The following is a 16,053-nucleotide window of genomic DNA, read 5'->3' as shown; positions in this document are numbered from 1 at the left end:
TGGGGGAAGCAGACTTGGCCCAGTGAGTAGGGCATCCATCTACCACATGGGAGGTCCGTGGTTCAAACCCCGGGCCTCCTTGACCCGTGTGGAGCTGGCCCATGCGCGGTGCTGATGTGCGCAAGGAGTGCCGTGCCACACAGGGGTGCCCCCCGCGTAGGGGAGCCCCACGTGCAAGGAGTGCGCCCAGAAAGGAGAGCCGCCCAGCATGAAAGAAAGTGCAGCCTGCCTAAGAATGGTGCCGCCCACATGGAGAGCTGACACAACAAGATGATGCAACAAAAAGAAACAGATTCCCACCCGGTGACAACAACAGAAGTGGACAAAGAAGAAGATGCAGCAAATAGACAGAGAGAGCAGACAACCAGGGCGGGGTGGGGGGGTCGGGGGAAGGGGAGATAAATAAATAATCAAATCTTAAAAAAAAAAAAGTAGGCAATTACAGTCCTGACAAAATTTCTAAAATCTACAAACAAGAGTTTTCATACTGCAAGTGGAGAAGAAATGAAATAATAGAAATAAGCACTGCAAACAAATTTTTTAAAGAAAGGAAAAACAGCAAAACTCATTTGGGAATGAGATGATCTAGATAGTCAAGATTACCAGATACCAGAGGTTTATCCTTGTAACATCAATTATTTTATGCAACCTTTTCTAAGAAAAAGTAAAAGCCTCCCGATCTTAAAGTATACTGATAATCATCTAAACTTTTCAGAATATTCCATTTGAATAATCAATTCAGTGATATCTTCAAGGTCTACAGCTACAGAGGTGTGATCTCTGGACCAAAACCAAATGGTCCCAATGTAGCCCTTTTGAGGTCCCACTCCATTAAAAAAAAAAAAGCATTGATGTGAAACTCACTTAACGTAAAATTCACCATTTTAAACGGACAATTCAGTCAGCGACATTTAATACATTCACAATGTTGTGCAAGTCCCACTTATACCTAGTTCCAAAATGTTTTTATCACCCCAAAAGGAAATCTTATACCCATTAAAGATTGCCCCTGGCAACCACCAATCTGCTTTCTGTCTCTCTGGATTTACCTATTCTGGATAGTTTACATAATGGAATAATACAATATGTAACTTTAACATAATGTTTTCAAGGTTCATCCACATTGTAGCATGTATAGTACTTCATTATTTTTATGGCTAAATATTTCATTGTATATAACAAAATTTGTTTACCCATGTCTTTTGAAGTTTGTCGGTTTTTTTTAGGAGGTACCACGATTTAAATCTGGACCTTGTTCCTACCTGGGAAGACTCAACCACTGAGCTACACCCACTCCCCTCTTTTGAGTTTTTTTTCTCTCCCCTTCCCTGCCTCCCCCCCCAGTTGTCTGCTCTTTGTGTACATTCGCTGTGTGTTCTTCTGTGTCCACTTGTATTCTTGTCAGCAGCACTGGGAATCTGTGTCTCTTTTTGTTGCGTCATCTTGCTGTGCCAGCTCTCCGTGTGTGCAGTGCCACTCCTGGACAGGCTGCACTTTTTTTTTCACTCTGGGTGGCTCTCCTTACGGGGTGCACTCCTTGTGGGTGGGGCTCCCCTACATGGGAGATACCCCTGCGTGGCACAGCACTCCTTACACATATCAGCAGTGCGTGGGCCAGCTCATCACACGGGTTAGGAGGCTCTGGGTTTGAATCCTGGACCTCCCATGTGGTAGGCGGATGTCCTATCCATTGGGCCAAATCCACTTCCCTCTTTTGAGTTTTAATGCCTTATAATTTGTAGCTTTCCTTTCTCAACCTTTGTGATCAAATTATCCCTTCTAGTTATCTTGTAGCACTATCTACTGTCTAACTTTAGCTCTAAAGCTAAAGTACCATATGCTGAAATTGTGCATACAGAATGAGTAGGAGCTGCCTGAGGAATGTCAATCAAATTTGTGATCTCTATTGAGGCTGCTGGAAAGACCTTTTTTGGTTTATTTACTGGTAGCTGACATTCAAATAAGTGAACTGCTGCTTTACGTCTTATGAGGGAAAAAAAGTCAAATTAAACAAGTTAATTTCATTTCAAGCAAAAGAGACTTCATCTTTTCTCATCTGAATAGAAATGATCTAAAAGTTACTTCAGGGAAGCGGATTTGACTCAATGGATAGAGCGCCAGCCTACCACTTGGGAGTACAGGGTTCAAACCCAGGGCCTCCTAACTCGTGTGATGAGCTGGTCCACGCGCAGTGCTGATGCACTCAAAGAGTGCCGTGCCACGCAGGGGTGTTCCCCGCGTAAGGGAGCCCCATGCACAAGGAGTGCATCCCGTAAGGAGAGCCACCCAGAGTGAAAAAAGAGCAGCTTGCCCAGGAGTGGCACCGTACACGTGGAGAGCTGACGCAACAAGATGACGCAACAAAAAGAGACACAGATTCCCGGTACTGCTGACAAGAATACAAGTGGACACAGAAGTAAACACAGCAAATGAACACAGAGAGCAGACAACTGGGGGGGGGGGGGGGGGGGGGGAGGAAAGAAAGCAATAAAAATAAAAAACAAAAAATTTTTTAAAATCTTAAAAAAAAGTTACTTCAATAAATAGCAAATCTCTAAGTAATACAATCACAACAAAGAAGTAAGTTTCTTTTTTCTTATAAAATAATCATCATGTTTCAAGATATAGGTTATCATGGCTTATCTGCCATCACATCTACATCAGAAATATATGACCATTCCAGTTGAGCCAGAATTTATGCTTTAAATGCATTTCTAAACAAAGATCATGTGCCAGGAACAATCACTGTTACCATGTCAGAGAAAACCATGTTTTCTGTGGAACTTAAAAGGTGGTAGCAGGAAAAAAGAAAAAATATCTCAGTAAAAAGAAAATCAAATGGGGACATTTATTTAGGACATAAGTTTCTCTGAAAGAGACATCTATATGAGCTCATGTTTAGCTGACAATAAATACAAATGGAAAGATACAGAAATAATTATAGATGTACACATACCTACATACATTGGTTGAATACACACACATACTACTTAGTTTTGACTGCTGAGAAGGTCTAGGAACAAGGATACTCAAGTAGCAATGAGCACACCCAGCACCCAAATCTTGGTTTCTTTTTTTTTTTCCCCTTAATCTTATTTTTTCACACGAAAAGTTATATTGAAAAATATAAGAAGATCCCATATACCCTACTCCCCACACCCTCCACTCCTCCCACATCAACAACTTCTTTCATTAGTGTGCTAAAGATCTTGGTTTCTAAAAACCATGTTCAATAAAAGGAACTAGGGCTCCTTGGAGAAATGGCTGATTCTAGGAGTATGGCAGGAAATACAAAAGATGAGCCCTGAGCATCTTGTAGTACCAGAAAGTAAAGATGTGATAAAAAACCAAAAGGATGGTAAGGTCAAAGGGAAATGAAAGGCAACCTGAAAGAATTCCCAATGGCCAGAGTTGGAACAATTTGAACAAAAAAAATAATAAAGTATTGGATTATAATCCAAAGTACAAGATAAATATACATCAGCCAAATCTATAAACTGATACATTAATAGATAAAATGGTTGAAAAAAGAAATAAGTGGGGAGTAAAGAGACAAATATTCCTTACAAAATTACAAATACATGCAGATACTCTCCCCTTCAGAGGTGGAATTTAACTTCTTCCCCCACTTTGAGGGTAGGCTAGACTTAGTGACTCACTTTCAAAGAATGGAGTATAGAAAGGGAAAAATACTAACTGTACTGCTTAACCTGCCAAACACTACCTTAAGATTAACATCACCAATGATGTCATGTGGCAAGCACATACTCCCTCATACATGATGGTACTCTGTGGTAATCTTTCAAAAAACCCATAACCCCAATCTAATCATGAGAAAAACGCCAGACAAACCCAAAATGAGGGACATTCTACAAAACACCTGACCAGTACTCCTCAAAATTGTCAAGGTCTTGAAAAACAAGAAAAAACCAAGAAACTTTCACAGACCAAAGGAAACTAAGAAGAAATGAAAACTAAATGCAATGTGGTACCCTGGAATGAACGCTGGTACAGAAAGGTGACATTAACAAAAACAGGTGAAATCCAAATAAAATCTGGAATTCAGTAATATACCAATGTTGGTTTCTTAATTCTCATAAGTGTTACCATGAAAGATGTTAATAATAGGGAAATCTACGTGAGAGGTATAAGGGAAATCTTTGTACTATCTTTGCAACTTTCTTTAATCTAAAATTATTCTAAAATAAAAAGTTTATTTTAAAAGTTTACTTTAAGTGGAGATTCACACAATAACAAAAGAATATCAAATTCCCACCCTGGGGAGCTCTGCCACATTCTCTAATGGAACAGCAACAATCCCCCAGGTACAGGGGCAATGACCAGTGAAGGAGGATGACCCACTGATGGGCCCTTGATATTGATGACTATGGTTATAAGTCGTTGCTCTTGAATTGAAACTTAGCCTAGTGTTATAGGGTACCTATAGAGTTACTTACTGGGATCTGCCTTGTTGCTCAAATGTGGCCTCTCTCTAAGCCAAACGAGCATATAAACACAATAACTTCCATCCAGCATGGGACATGACTCCCAGGAATGAGCCTTTCAGGCACCAAGGGATTGCTACCACGTACCAACAGGCAATGTAACTGGAAAAAAAAAAAGACCTTGACAAAAAGGGGGAAAAAGTAAAGACAAAGTGTTTACATGGCTAAGAGACTTCAAAGTGAGTTGGGAAGTTATTCCAGAGGTTACACTTATGCACGTCTCAACAGGATCTCATCGACATCCAAAGCAGATACTACCCCAAATAGCAGGGCTCTTGAGGGCTCTGGAAATATCTAGACACTATAGTCAGGGCAGATAGCTCAGGAGTTTGGTCCCTTGCCAGCGGGCCCTACTTTGGAATTTATGCTCCTCAGTGTAATAGAGTTGGACTCAGTCGTGATTTCCCTACATGTGGCTCTTCGGTCCTTCTATTTGAACTTATAATTAGTACTAAATTTGGTAGGTGTAAGTCCAAGAGACTTAAATCTTTTGGCTGTCCATGTGCTGGCTGGGCCCTGAATCTCAACAAAGTTGCAACACCAGCTCTCCAGTTCACTGGACTCACCCAGGACAACTAACAAGGAGGAGATGGTAGATAACCAACATACCAAGGTACTGAGAGCGTCCACAACTACAAGCAAGAGTCCCATCCACTGGCCGTATGGGATCAAAGCTTCCCCCTCAATTAAAGGTGAAGTGGGCATCACCATCTCAGTATCCTCAGGATTAGAGAATGAACTATGGACTAAAGTACCATAGATTTACTGTGATTCTAGCAATGGAAGAAATATCATTGATGTGGAGGCAGCAGTCACTGGAGGTTCTGAGGGTTGAGAGAAGGACAAACAGGTATAATATGGGGGCATGCTCGGGACTTGGGAATCATCCTGTATGACATAAGAACACATACAGAGCATTGTATATCTTGCCATAACCTAAAGAACTGAGTGGAAGACAGTGTAGTTTTACAACTACAATGTAAACTATAATCCACGCTTAGTGGCAATGCTCCAAAATGTGTCAACTGCAATGAATGTACCATACTAATGAAAGATGTTGCTAATACGGGAAAATGTGGGAGGTGTGGGGAGCAAGGTATATGGGAATCCCCTATATATTCTTTGTAACATTTATGTAATCTAAGTATCTTTTAAGAAATAAAAAAATGAAAAGACAAAAAATAAGTTTCCTTTAAAATAACTATCCTTTCTCTTTAAAAAAGTCAACGTTGGGAAGCAGCTATGGCTCAATCAGTTGGGCTCCTGTCTACCATATGGGAGGCCCTGGGTTTGCATCCCAGGGCCTCCTTGTGAAGGCAGGCTCATTCGCACACTGCAGAGAGCTGCCGGCCCGGGCGTTGTGGAGTGTCGCCGGTCCTCAAGTGCTGCAGAGAGCCGACTCAGCAAGGTGAAGCAACAAAAAAAAGGGAGACAAGCAAAAACGCAGAAGAGTGCGCAGCGAACAGACACAGAGAGGAGACAGCAAGCAAGCCACAAGGAGGGAAGGGGAAATAAATAAAAAAATAAATACAGACACAGAAGAACGCACAGCAAATGGACAGAGAGAGCAAACAGCATGCAAAAAGGAGCAAGGAAGGATTAAAAAAAGTCAATGTCGGGGAAATGGACTTTGGCCCAGTGGTTAGGGCGTCCGTCTACCATATGGGAGGTCCGCGGTTCAAACCCCGGGCCTCCTTGACCCGTGTGGAGCTGGCCATGCGCAGCGTTGATGCGCGCAAGGAGTGCCGTGCCACGCAAGGGTGTCCCCCGCGTGGGGTAGCCCCACGCGCAAGGAGTGCGCCCGTGAGGAGAGCCGCCCAGCGTGAAAAGAAAGAGCAGCCTGCCTAGTAATGGCGCCGCCCACACTTCCCGTGCCGCTGACAACAGAAGCAGACAAAGAAACAAGACGCAGCAAATAGACACCAAGAACAGACAACCAGGGGAGGAGGGGAAATTAAATAAATAAATAAATCTTAAAAAAAAAAAAGTCAATGTCATGAAAATAAAAAAATTTTAAAAAAGGGAACACTACAAACCTATTAGAATGTTCAAAAGACAAAAAATTGACAATACCAAATGCTGCTGAGGATGCAGAGCAAGAGAAACTCTCATCCATTGCTAACTGGAATGCAAAATGGTACACACACTTTGGAAGACAGTTTGGTATTTTCTGACAAAGTTAAATATAATCTTACCATATGATCCAACAACTGTACTTCTAAGTGTTTACCCAACAGTCACCCCATAACCTGCAAGCAAATGTTTTAAGTAGCTTTATTCATAACTATCAGAAACTGGAAGCAATCAAAATATCCTACAATAGGTGAATGGATAAACAAACTATGGCACATCCACACAATAAATATTATTCAGCAATAAAAAAAAATGAGCTTTAAGCCATGAAAAGATATGGAAAAACCTTAAGTGCATATTACTAAGTAAATGAAGCCAGTTGGAAAAGGCTACAAATTATATGATTTCAATTATATTACAATCTGGAAAAGGCAAATAATAGACATGGTAAAAAGATCAGGGCTATCAGATGTTTGAAGGGAGAAGGGAAAGGATGAATAGGTGAAGCACAGGCAATTTTAAGGGCAGTGAAACTATTCTGTATGATACTATAGTGATGGATACATGACCTTATATATTTGTCAAAACCTACAGAAACTTACAACACAAAGAGTAAATGATAATGTGAGCACATTAAAAAAATAATTGGGGGAAACGGACTTTGGCCCAGTGGTTAGGGCGTCCGTCTACCATATGGGAGGTCCGCGGTTCAAACCCCGGGCCTCCTTGACCCGTGTGGAGCTGGCCATGCGCAGTGCTGATGCGCACAAGGAGTGCCGCGCCACGCAAGGGTGTCCCCCGCGTGGGGGAGCCCCACGCGCAAAGAGTGCGCCCGTGAGGAAAGCCGCCCAGCGTGAAAAGAAAGTGCAGCCTGCCCAGGAATGGCGCCGCCCACACTTCCCGTGCCGCTGACGACAACAGAAGCGGACAAAGAAACAAGACGCAGCAAATAGACACCAAGAACAGACAACCAGGGGAGGGGGGGAAATTAAATAAATAAATAAATCTTTAAAAAAAAAAAAAAAAATTGGGAAGCAGCTATGGCTCAAGTAATTGAGCTCCTGTTTACTTTATGGAAGACCTGGGTTCAATCCCTGAGACCTCCTGATAAATAAAGAATAAGGGTGTCCCAGACCTGCGTGGTGAGGTACAGGCCCCTGCACAGTGAAGCGACACACCAAAAAGATGATGATGCAACCAGATAGGGGAGAAAAAGGAAAAAAAAGTAAAGGGAAAGGGATGTAGCTCAAGCAAAGAGGCAACTGCCTACCACATGGGAGGTCCCAGTTTTACCTCCCAGTGCCTCCTAAAAAAGACAAGCAAGACAGTGAGCTGACATGACAGGTTGGTGCAATAAGCTGAAGCAACAAGACAACTCAATGAGATGATCAACGAAGAAACACAATGAGGAAACACAATAATGACAGACACAACAAGCAGGGAATAGAGGTGGCTCAAGCAATTGGGTACCTCCCTCCCACGTGGGAGGTCCTGGGTTTGATTCCTAGTACCTCTTAAAAAGAAGACAGGCACACAATAAGCAGACACAGAGAACAGACAGTGAGCACAAACATTGGGGGTGGGGGTGGGGGTGGTAAATAAATCTTTGGAAAAAAAACTTTTTAAAATTAAGGAGAATGGATAAATAAAATGTGTTATATACATATAATAGAACACTATGCTGCCATAAGAAGAAATGAAATTGGGACACATATGATAATATGGACGAACCTGGAGGACATTATGCTAAGTGAAATGAGTCAGACACAAAAGGGCAGTATTGTATATGGTCTCACTCATATGAACTTAATACAAAGAACAAACACATGGAATTAAAACCGAGATTACAGGTTACTAGGAGACAGGATGAGGACTGAGGAGGGGTACCAATGCTTAATATATATACATATTTCAATTAGCTTGACTGTAAAAAGTGTGGAAATGGATAAGAGTTGATAATAACAAGTTACGGTGAGTATAAGTAACACGGCTTGTTTATAAATGGGATTGTGGATGAAAGAGAGTAGTCTAGGGATGTAAATGTCAATTGAAAAAAGCTAGAGAATAATCTAAGGACTGAAAAACAGTGAACCCAGAGGTGGATGAGGGTCATGGCTAATAACACAAATTAAGCATTTCTTCTATAAACTAAAACAAATGTATGTCCCTATTACAAGGTGGTAAGAATATGGTGATGCATGGGAAAAATACAATTAATGTAAGTTATGGACTATAAATAACAGCAATATGATAATATTCTTGCATCAATGTCAAAGAAGGTACTTTTTCATTGCTAAGGGTCAATAATAGGCAGGTAAGGGATTTTTTCTTTTGGACTAGGGAAAACGTTGAAAGGTTTACTGGGGTGAGTGCACAACTATCTCTGTGATGAAAGTGAGAACCACTGAGTGTATACTCTGGATAGAATGTACAAAGCATGGGAGTGTATAACACAGTGAACCATGTGGTAGAAGATGGACTGTGGTTAACTACAAAAATGAGTGTTCTCTCATCAACTATAACAAATGTACAATATTAATATATAGTGTTAATAATAAGGGGTATATGGAAAAAATATACCAAGTGTATACTATGGACCATAGTTTGTGGTAATAGTCTGATCATGTTCTTTCATAATCTGTAACAAATGTTTCACAACAACAAGGTGTTGGTGGAGGGGTGAAGTATGGGAATTTTTCCCATTATGCATGATTGTTTTGTAAACTCACAACTTCACTAATGAAAAAATAATTAAGGAGGTTAAGGGATCCCAGGAAAGAATGCAGACTGTGACAAGAAAATCTAACTATATTAGAAATACATAAAACAATCTCACTGAAGGGGGGACAGGGAGGAAAGAGTGCTGACCTAAGTAACTATGAAAATGAATGGCATCTATATGACTAAAGGCAAAAGAAACTGTACATAACCACTGTACTCTGGTGGATAAAGTTATTTCCCATCGGATTATATAATTCTGATGCTGCTATATGAGTATACTGGAAATGAACTACTAAGTACATGGATGGCAGACTGTGGGAGCCAGGTTTTTCACTGTTGGGGTGGAAATTTACAGATAAGCAAGGGGAGCAGGCTAGAATGATTCATGTAGTAATGGATAAGAGGTGGAGATATTGGTAAGAACTCATTTAACTTAATACTGGTAGAAGAACAAAAAAAGAATAAAAAATATACATACAAATGACCACATACATAATTATTTACAGATATGTCTATATGCATGCAGGTTAGTATATAAAAATATATTTCTTTGCTGAGAACGACTGCAAGAAAAGACACCCCAGCAGCAATGAGCACATCTATTACCCAGGTCTTGATTTTGAATACCACTTTCCAATAAAAGGAACCATGACTCCTTGGAGAAATGGCTGATTCTAGAACTGGGACAGGAAATATATAAGATGAGCCTAGCATCCTGTAATACCAGACAGTAAGGAGGTGCTTTAAAAAAAAATTGAAAGGGGCTAGGTCAAAGGGGCAGGCAGAAAGAGCTCCTACCAATGACCAAAGCAGGAAGAATCTAAACAAGAAAATAAATAAAATAGTATTAGAATATAGCCTGAAGTATTAAATAAATATGTGAGTACACACCAATAAAAATTAAAGATTGACCAAATTAATAAATGGGGAAAAAGAGACAAATCTCCCATACAAAAGAATTCCAAATAAATTATGCAGATAGTATGCCCTCAAAGAAGAGGAGCATTAATCCTTAAATGTGGGCTGTGCAGTGATTTTCTTCCAAAGAGTATAGTATGAAAAAGGGGGAGAAAATGAGTAACTTTATAATGGAGAAACCTGACAATCACTACTTCAGCCAGGTGATCAAGGTCAATGGAAGCAGTCAAAAATCATTGATAGAATATACCCTTGATAAGATGTGATGAAAATGGTCCTTATATCTGTGATCTTTCTTCCCCAAACCATAACTTTAGTCTAATCATGAGACAAACATCAGACAAATTCCAACAGAGCTACATCTGAAAATATACTCCTCAAAACTGTCAAGATCATGAAAACAAGGAAAGTCTGAAAAAGTGGTCACAGCCCAGAGTAGCCAAAGGAGATATAACAACTAAATGTAAAGTGGTATTTTGGATGGGGACCTAAATACAAAAGGCACATGAGGTGAACATTAAGGAAATCTGAATAAACTATGGACTGTAGGTAAAATAATGTATCAATATTAATTCATTAATTGTAACAAACATATACTAATAATTTAAGATGTTAATAACAGGGGAAACCAGAAGAGGGGAAAAGAGTAAGGGAACTTTCTACACTACTTGCTCAATTTTTCTGTAAATCTAAAACTTTTAGGAAATAAAGATTATAAATTTTTTTAATGGATAGACTGTGGTAGAATAAAAAAGACTAAGGACATAACCAAATCTATTATTGAACCTTAACTGGATCCTGATTCAAAAAAAGGAGGGTGGGGTTAAGAAAACGTTCTTATTTTTAGCACACTACTAAAGAATTTAAGGGATGTCATATCTTCAACCTACTTCAAATGGTTCAGAAAAAAAAAGTATGTGTAAAATATACAATCTCCACATGTGTGGACAGACACAGCAAATGTGGCAAAACACTGAAATTGGTGAATCTAAGTAAAGAGTACACAAATGTTCTTGATACTATTCTTTCAATTCTGTAGACTGAATTAAAAAAAAAAAAAAGGTGGGAAGGGGGAGCCATATCCCTTCTCACCCAATTGACACAAACATAAAACTATGATTTTTTTCCAGTTTTCTTAAATTTTCCAAATTAATCTGTTGAGATACTGCTTATATCCAAAAAAAAAGAACTAACAGTCAACTTGTTAGTTATATACTGTCTTTATCACTACAGAGAACACTATACTATTTTTGTTCAATTTTGTTCAATGAATATTCTTTGAGAATTTTGTCCCGGCATTGTTTAAGGCATTGTGATCACAAGATAGAAAAATCTGTGCTCTGCTTGCATGGTATTTACATTCTGTGAGGAAATCAGACAACATATAAGCAAACAATAAATGCTATGGAATAACAAATGAAAAAAGAAAATGAGGTAATTGACTAAGAGGGCTACTCTAATAGGGAGTTTAGAAAATGCCTCTTTAAAGAGATGACATTTGAGTTCAGAGCTGAAGGGAGCCTATAATATAAAAAAAGGCTTTAGGTAGGGGTTAAGTGAGATAGGAAATTCCAGGCAGAAAACTGCAAATGCAAGGCCAAAGAGAATAGAGCTTAATGTGTCTGTGGTATATCAAGTAGGCAGGGTAACTGTCCCGACAGGACTGAGCTAAGTAACACATTCTGCACTCCAGAGGAAAGCAGAATACCAAAATCTACAAACCTCAAACTTTTCAAACCTCACGGACCACCAGGAATCTATGAATCATAATTAAATCAAAACCTCCATTTTATACTCTTTATACCCAGCTTCTCCACTCTCACAGCTGTTTTCCATATTGCAAATACTGTATTTTGAACTCCAACCTTCCCTCTAAAAACTACCATGCCTGTCATTCATATTTCACCATGTCTCTGACAGAAGACAGGGGAAAAAATGGGGGAAGGGCTAATTTTATCCAGAAATTGCTCCTGAATTTTCCCCAACAGACCCCATGACTTTATATAGTATAAATACAGGTTAAAAGCAAAGGCTCTGGAGAATGACTAACTTGGTTCAAATTCAGGATCACTTAGTTGCATGATCTTAAGCAAGTTGCATAACCTTTTTAAAAAAAAATAAATTTTAATTACACATAAACATACATAAACAATAAATGTATAGTAAGTTGTGAACTTACAAAACAACATACATAACATCATACAGGAACATCATACCTCATCCTACCAACCAACAATCCCTTGCATTGTAAAACATTTTTTTGTTTTGCTTTTTGATTTTCTTCATGTATTTTTTTTTCAATTTATCTTCAAAGAAGCTTTAGGTTACAGGAAAGTCATACAGAAAATATAGCGCATAACCTTCTTAAGACTGTCCTCATTTGTGAAATGTGGTGTGGACCAAAAAGATAAGATATGGCACCCAATGAGGATTCAGTAAATGTTAGTAAATAAATAGTAAAACTATTTATTTGGTTCAAGGACCCAGAGCTGGACTACAGGGATTATAAAAACTAAAATTTGCTACAGCATATTGTTGGGGAGATAAAATAGTAAAACTCCCTCAGGTCTAGGAATTTGTCTTTTTCTGGTTCACCAGTGTATCCCAGAACCTCGAACAATGTGTAACACACAGTGGACATCGATCAATATTTGTTGAATGAAAGAATGAATGACACTCCACTAAATTTTTAAAGTCTGACTTCACTCCAAAATTTTTAAACAATATCCCAAGGCATCATTAAAGAGGTTTATTATTTTAAACTGCTTCCTCAAAAACCTAGACCACTATTCAAAATGATAATGTCCTCAAATTTACAATTAAAACTGTTGTAAAAATTGAACTTTTAGCTGTAGAAGGCTATCTCTGTGATAGAATTACCAACCACTGTTTGTAATTCCAAACTGAGGATCAAAAATTTAAGAGTAATAGAGAATGAAGTATAAGATCTACTTACTATTGAGTATCTTTGCTTGCCATTGCTTGAGTGAAGACACTTCAAAAATCTGTGTTAATTTTTATTGTCTCAAGACTTTACCTACTAGATTTAATTTATGCTGGCAATATAAATTGATTTCACTTTTCTCTATATCATTAAATTTTATAAAACCAACATTACATTTTGTCCAGTCATTTAAGAAAAGCCCAAATCTTTTATGACTTCTTAAAAGTTTCAAAAGCTTGTTAGCGACTCTAGGTCAAAGGACTTCCCAGGGAGATGAAAATGGAGAAAGGAGGAGTCATCCTTTCTAAAAATGAGTTTTCAATTACTATAATTATGCATAAAAAATAAGACAGGCAGCATTTCTGGGCCAAGATTTGATGTGTTGGTTCCCATAAGAATTAAATTAGAGCCATGCATAAATTTGGGGCAAGTTCTGCAAAAAATACTTCATCCTCTATTGATGATGAATAAAACCTCATTAAGATGCACCAACATGAATATATTTTCTAGCACACAGTAAGCACTCTGGCAACCTCACTTTCATTATTTTCCATCCCACAAACAAAACAGGATGTATTTAAATCTTGCCTGACAATTACCACAATAGCAGGGTAACACTCAACAGCCAAGAGTGGTAAGAGCTGAAAAGTAAGAAGCTAGCATACCGATCTCCCACCTTGTAGTAGCAAGGCCTGCTTTAGCCTACACCGCTGGCTATTGTAGTGGCCTCCCAAACACTCAAAGCTGGAAAAACACCTGAATTCTACTGACACCTTTCGAAAGGGTAAGCCTCCCTGGTTTAGAGAAAGCCTGGCATATCATCAGGGCGGTGAAAGATTGGAATCGCCAAAATCGGAGCAAACCGCGAGCCGGTAGAGACACAGGTGCGTGGCCTGGTCTCCCTACCGCTGTCCTTGTCACACTCCGAGGCGACCGGGCCCTTCAAAACCACCACAGCCCTCACAGGTTTTCATTCACGTATTCATTCATTTGACAATTACGCGAGGGGCACTACAGCAGGGCGGGATTAAGGGCCCCCGCCCCAGCTCCGGAACACCTCAGCGGTCCGTCGCAACTCTGCGCCGCCCGCGCCCCCCTGGCGCTTCTCCTAGGGCCCCTCAGCGGAGCGCGCGGGTCCCCGGGACCCCAGCCTTGGTATCGACCGCAAACGCGCGCCTGCGACCCCTCCCCAGCCCTCCGCCCTCCCAGCCGCGGGTCCCCGGGCCTCTGCCCCGCCTTGCCGCTTCATCTCCGCCTGGTTCGTGGGCCAAGGCAAGCACGCGCCCGCGGAGAAACCCGCCCGGGGTTAGGGGGCATCTCCGCGCGCGCGACACCCGAACCCTGGGGCCTATATGGGTGGGCCAAGCCCACCGCCCACTCACCTCCGCCGGGCCTGAACCGAAGGGCCTGCTCTAAGCCGTTTAAAACCTCTTGGGCCGCCGCACACCCCGCAGTGTTCTCGCTAACTATTGGTCTTTGTCGGGCCGCCCATCGCCCCTCCATTGGTCCATTTGAAAGGACTGTGGGCACGCGCCGCCTGCGGCCTTAAAGGGGACGTCTGCGGTCCTGCCTCCTTGGGGACTCGGAGCTGTCAGCTCCCGTGTGAAGGGTCCCAGGAAGAGGAGAAAGACACTGGAATGAAAGCTGTCCACAACCTCGAGAGGAGGAAAGGTGTGTCTACCCTGTCCACCCCTGACCAGCATGGTCATATTATTTAATTCCAGATGTTCCAGCTGCTGTTTACACCTGACCTTTTTTTCAGTCATTTCATTTACCAAATATTGATTACGCAGTTAAGTGCTGTAAGGGAAACAAGAGAGGCAGCTGCGATGTAGTGGAAGGAGCAATGAATGGAGCCAGGACTCTGAATTCTTGTCTGGGCCCTGTTACTGATTAAATTACCTTATTCGGTAAGTCTTTCTGGAGCTTAGTTTCCTTGTCCCTAAAACGGAGATAACAATGTTTCCCTTACCAGCTTAGTGTGAGAATTTAATATAACAATTCAGACTATCTGGGAAAGGCTTTTGATGATCTGTTACACATTCTGCAAATACTTAATATTCCTGTTATTTATGAAATGAGAGGCTTGGTTAATATAAGCAAAGCAATATGAAAGTGTGTGAATGAAAAACTGTAAGTATTTAGGGAAGGAAGACATTGATGAAGGAGATGGGCCTTTAATCTGGGATTGGAAGAATATGTAGATTTAAATAGGCTGAAAACTGGAGAGAAAATGGGTAAAAACAAATTAAAACAATTGTTTTAAATCTATCAAATTGGAAAAGATGAAAAAATTTAACAACCTTGGGTTGACCAGGATTTTGAATTGGTACAAACACTTAGGACAACAATTGGCAGATATTAAGATGTAAAATGTACATAATCTTTGACCCAGTAATGCCACTGTTAGGATTTTATCCTTCAGATCAATGCAAGTATGCAAAGAAAAATGTTTAAGGACGTTCACTTCAGCACTGCTTATGACAGGAAAAAACCCTGGAAACTACATATTCATCAATAATGAACTTGTTACATAAATTGTTTATCCATTCAAATGGAACACAATGCAACTGTTAAAAAAGAATGTGGTTAATCTATGCATGCTTATATGGAAAAATGCACAAATTTTATTCATTAAAACAAGGTAAGTTACAGAAAAGCATATGTGGGATGATTTATATGTAGTTATAAATGTGTGTGTTTGTTTGTGTGCATGCCCCAAAATAGTTAGGAAATGGGAAGTGAATTTGGCTCAATGGATAGAGCGTCTGCCTACCACATGGGAGGTCCAGGGTTCAAACCCAGGGCCTCCCAACCCGTGTGGTGAGCTGGCCCGCACAGTGCTGATGTGCGCAAGGAGTGCCGTGCCAAGCAGGGGTGTCCCCCGTGCAA

General features: G+C 40.3%; 1 protein-coding gene across 1 annotated transcript in view; it reads right to left on the bottom strand.

The window, feature by feature from the left end:
• Positions 1–14,632, bottom strand: part of CKAP5 (cytoskeleton associated protein 5) — a 111,439-nt gene extending 96,807 nt beyond the window's left edge. The window contains exon 1 of the mRNA XM_058306263.1: positions 14,544–14,632. The gene's annotated coding sequence lies outside the window, so the exon portion shown is untranslated. The remainder of the gene's footprint in view (positions 1–14,543) is intronic.
• Positions 14,633–16,053: the final 1,421 nt, after the last annotated feature.

The sequence above is a fragment of the Dasypus novemcinctus genome, chromosome 10 (assembly GCF_030445035.2).
Source record: "Dasypus novemcinctus isolate mDasNov1 chromosome 10, mDasNov1.1.hap2, whole genome shotgun sequence".
Classification (NCBI taxonomy): domain Eukaryota; kingdom Metazoa; phylum Chordata; class Mammalia; order Cingulata; family Dasypodidae; genus Dasypus; species Dasypus novemcinctus.
The sequence above is the reverse complement of the archived record's forward strand: the minus strand, read 5'-3'. Positions and strand labels throughout refer to the sequence as shown.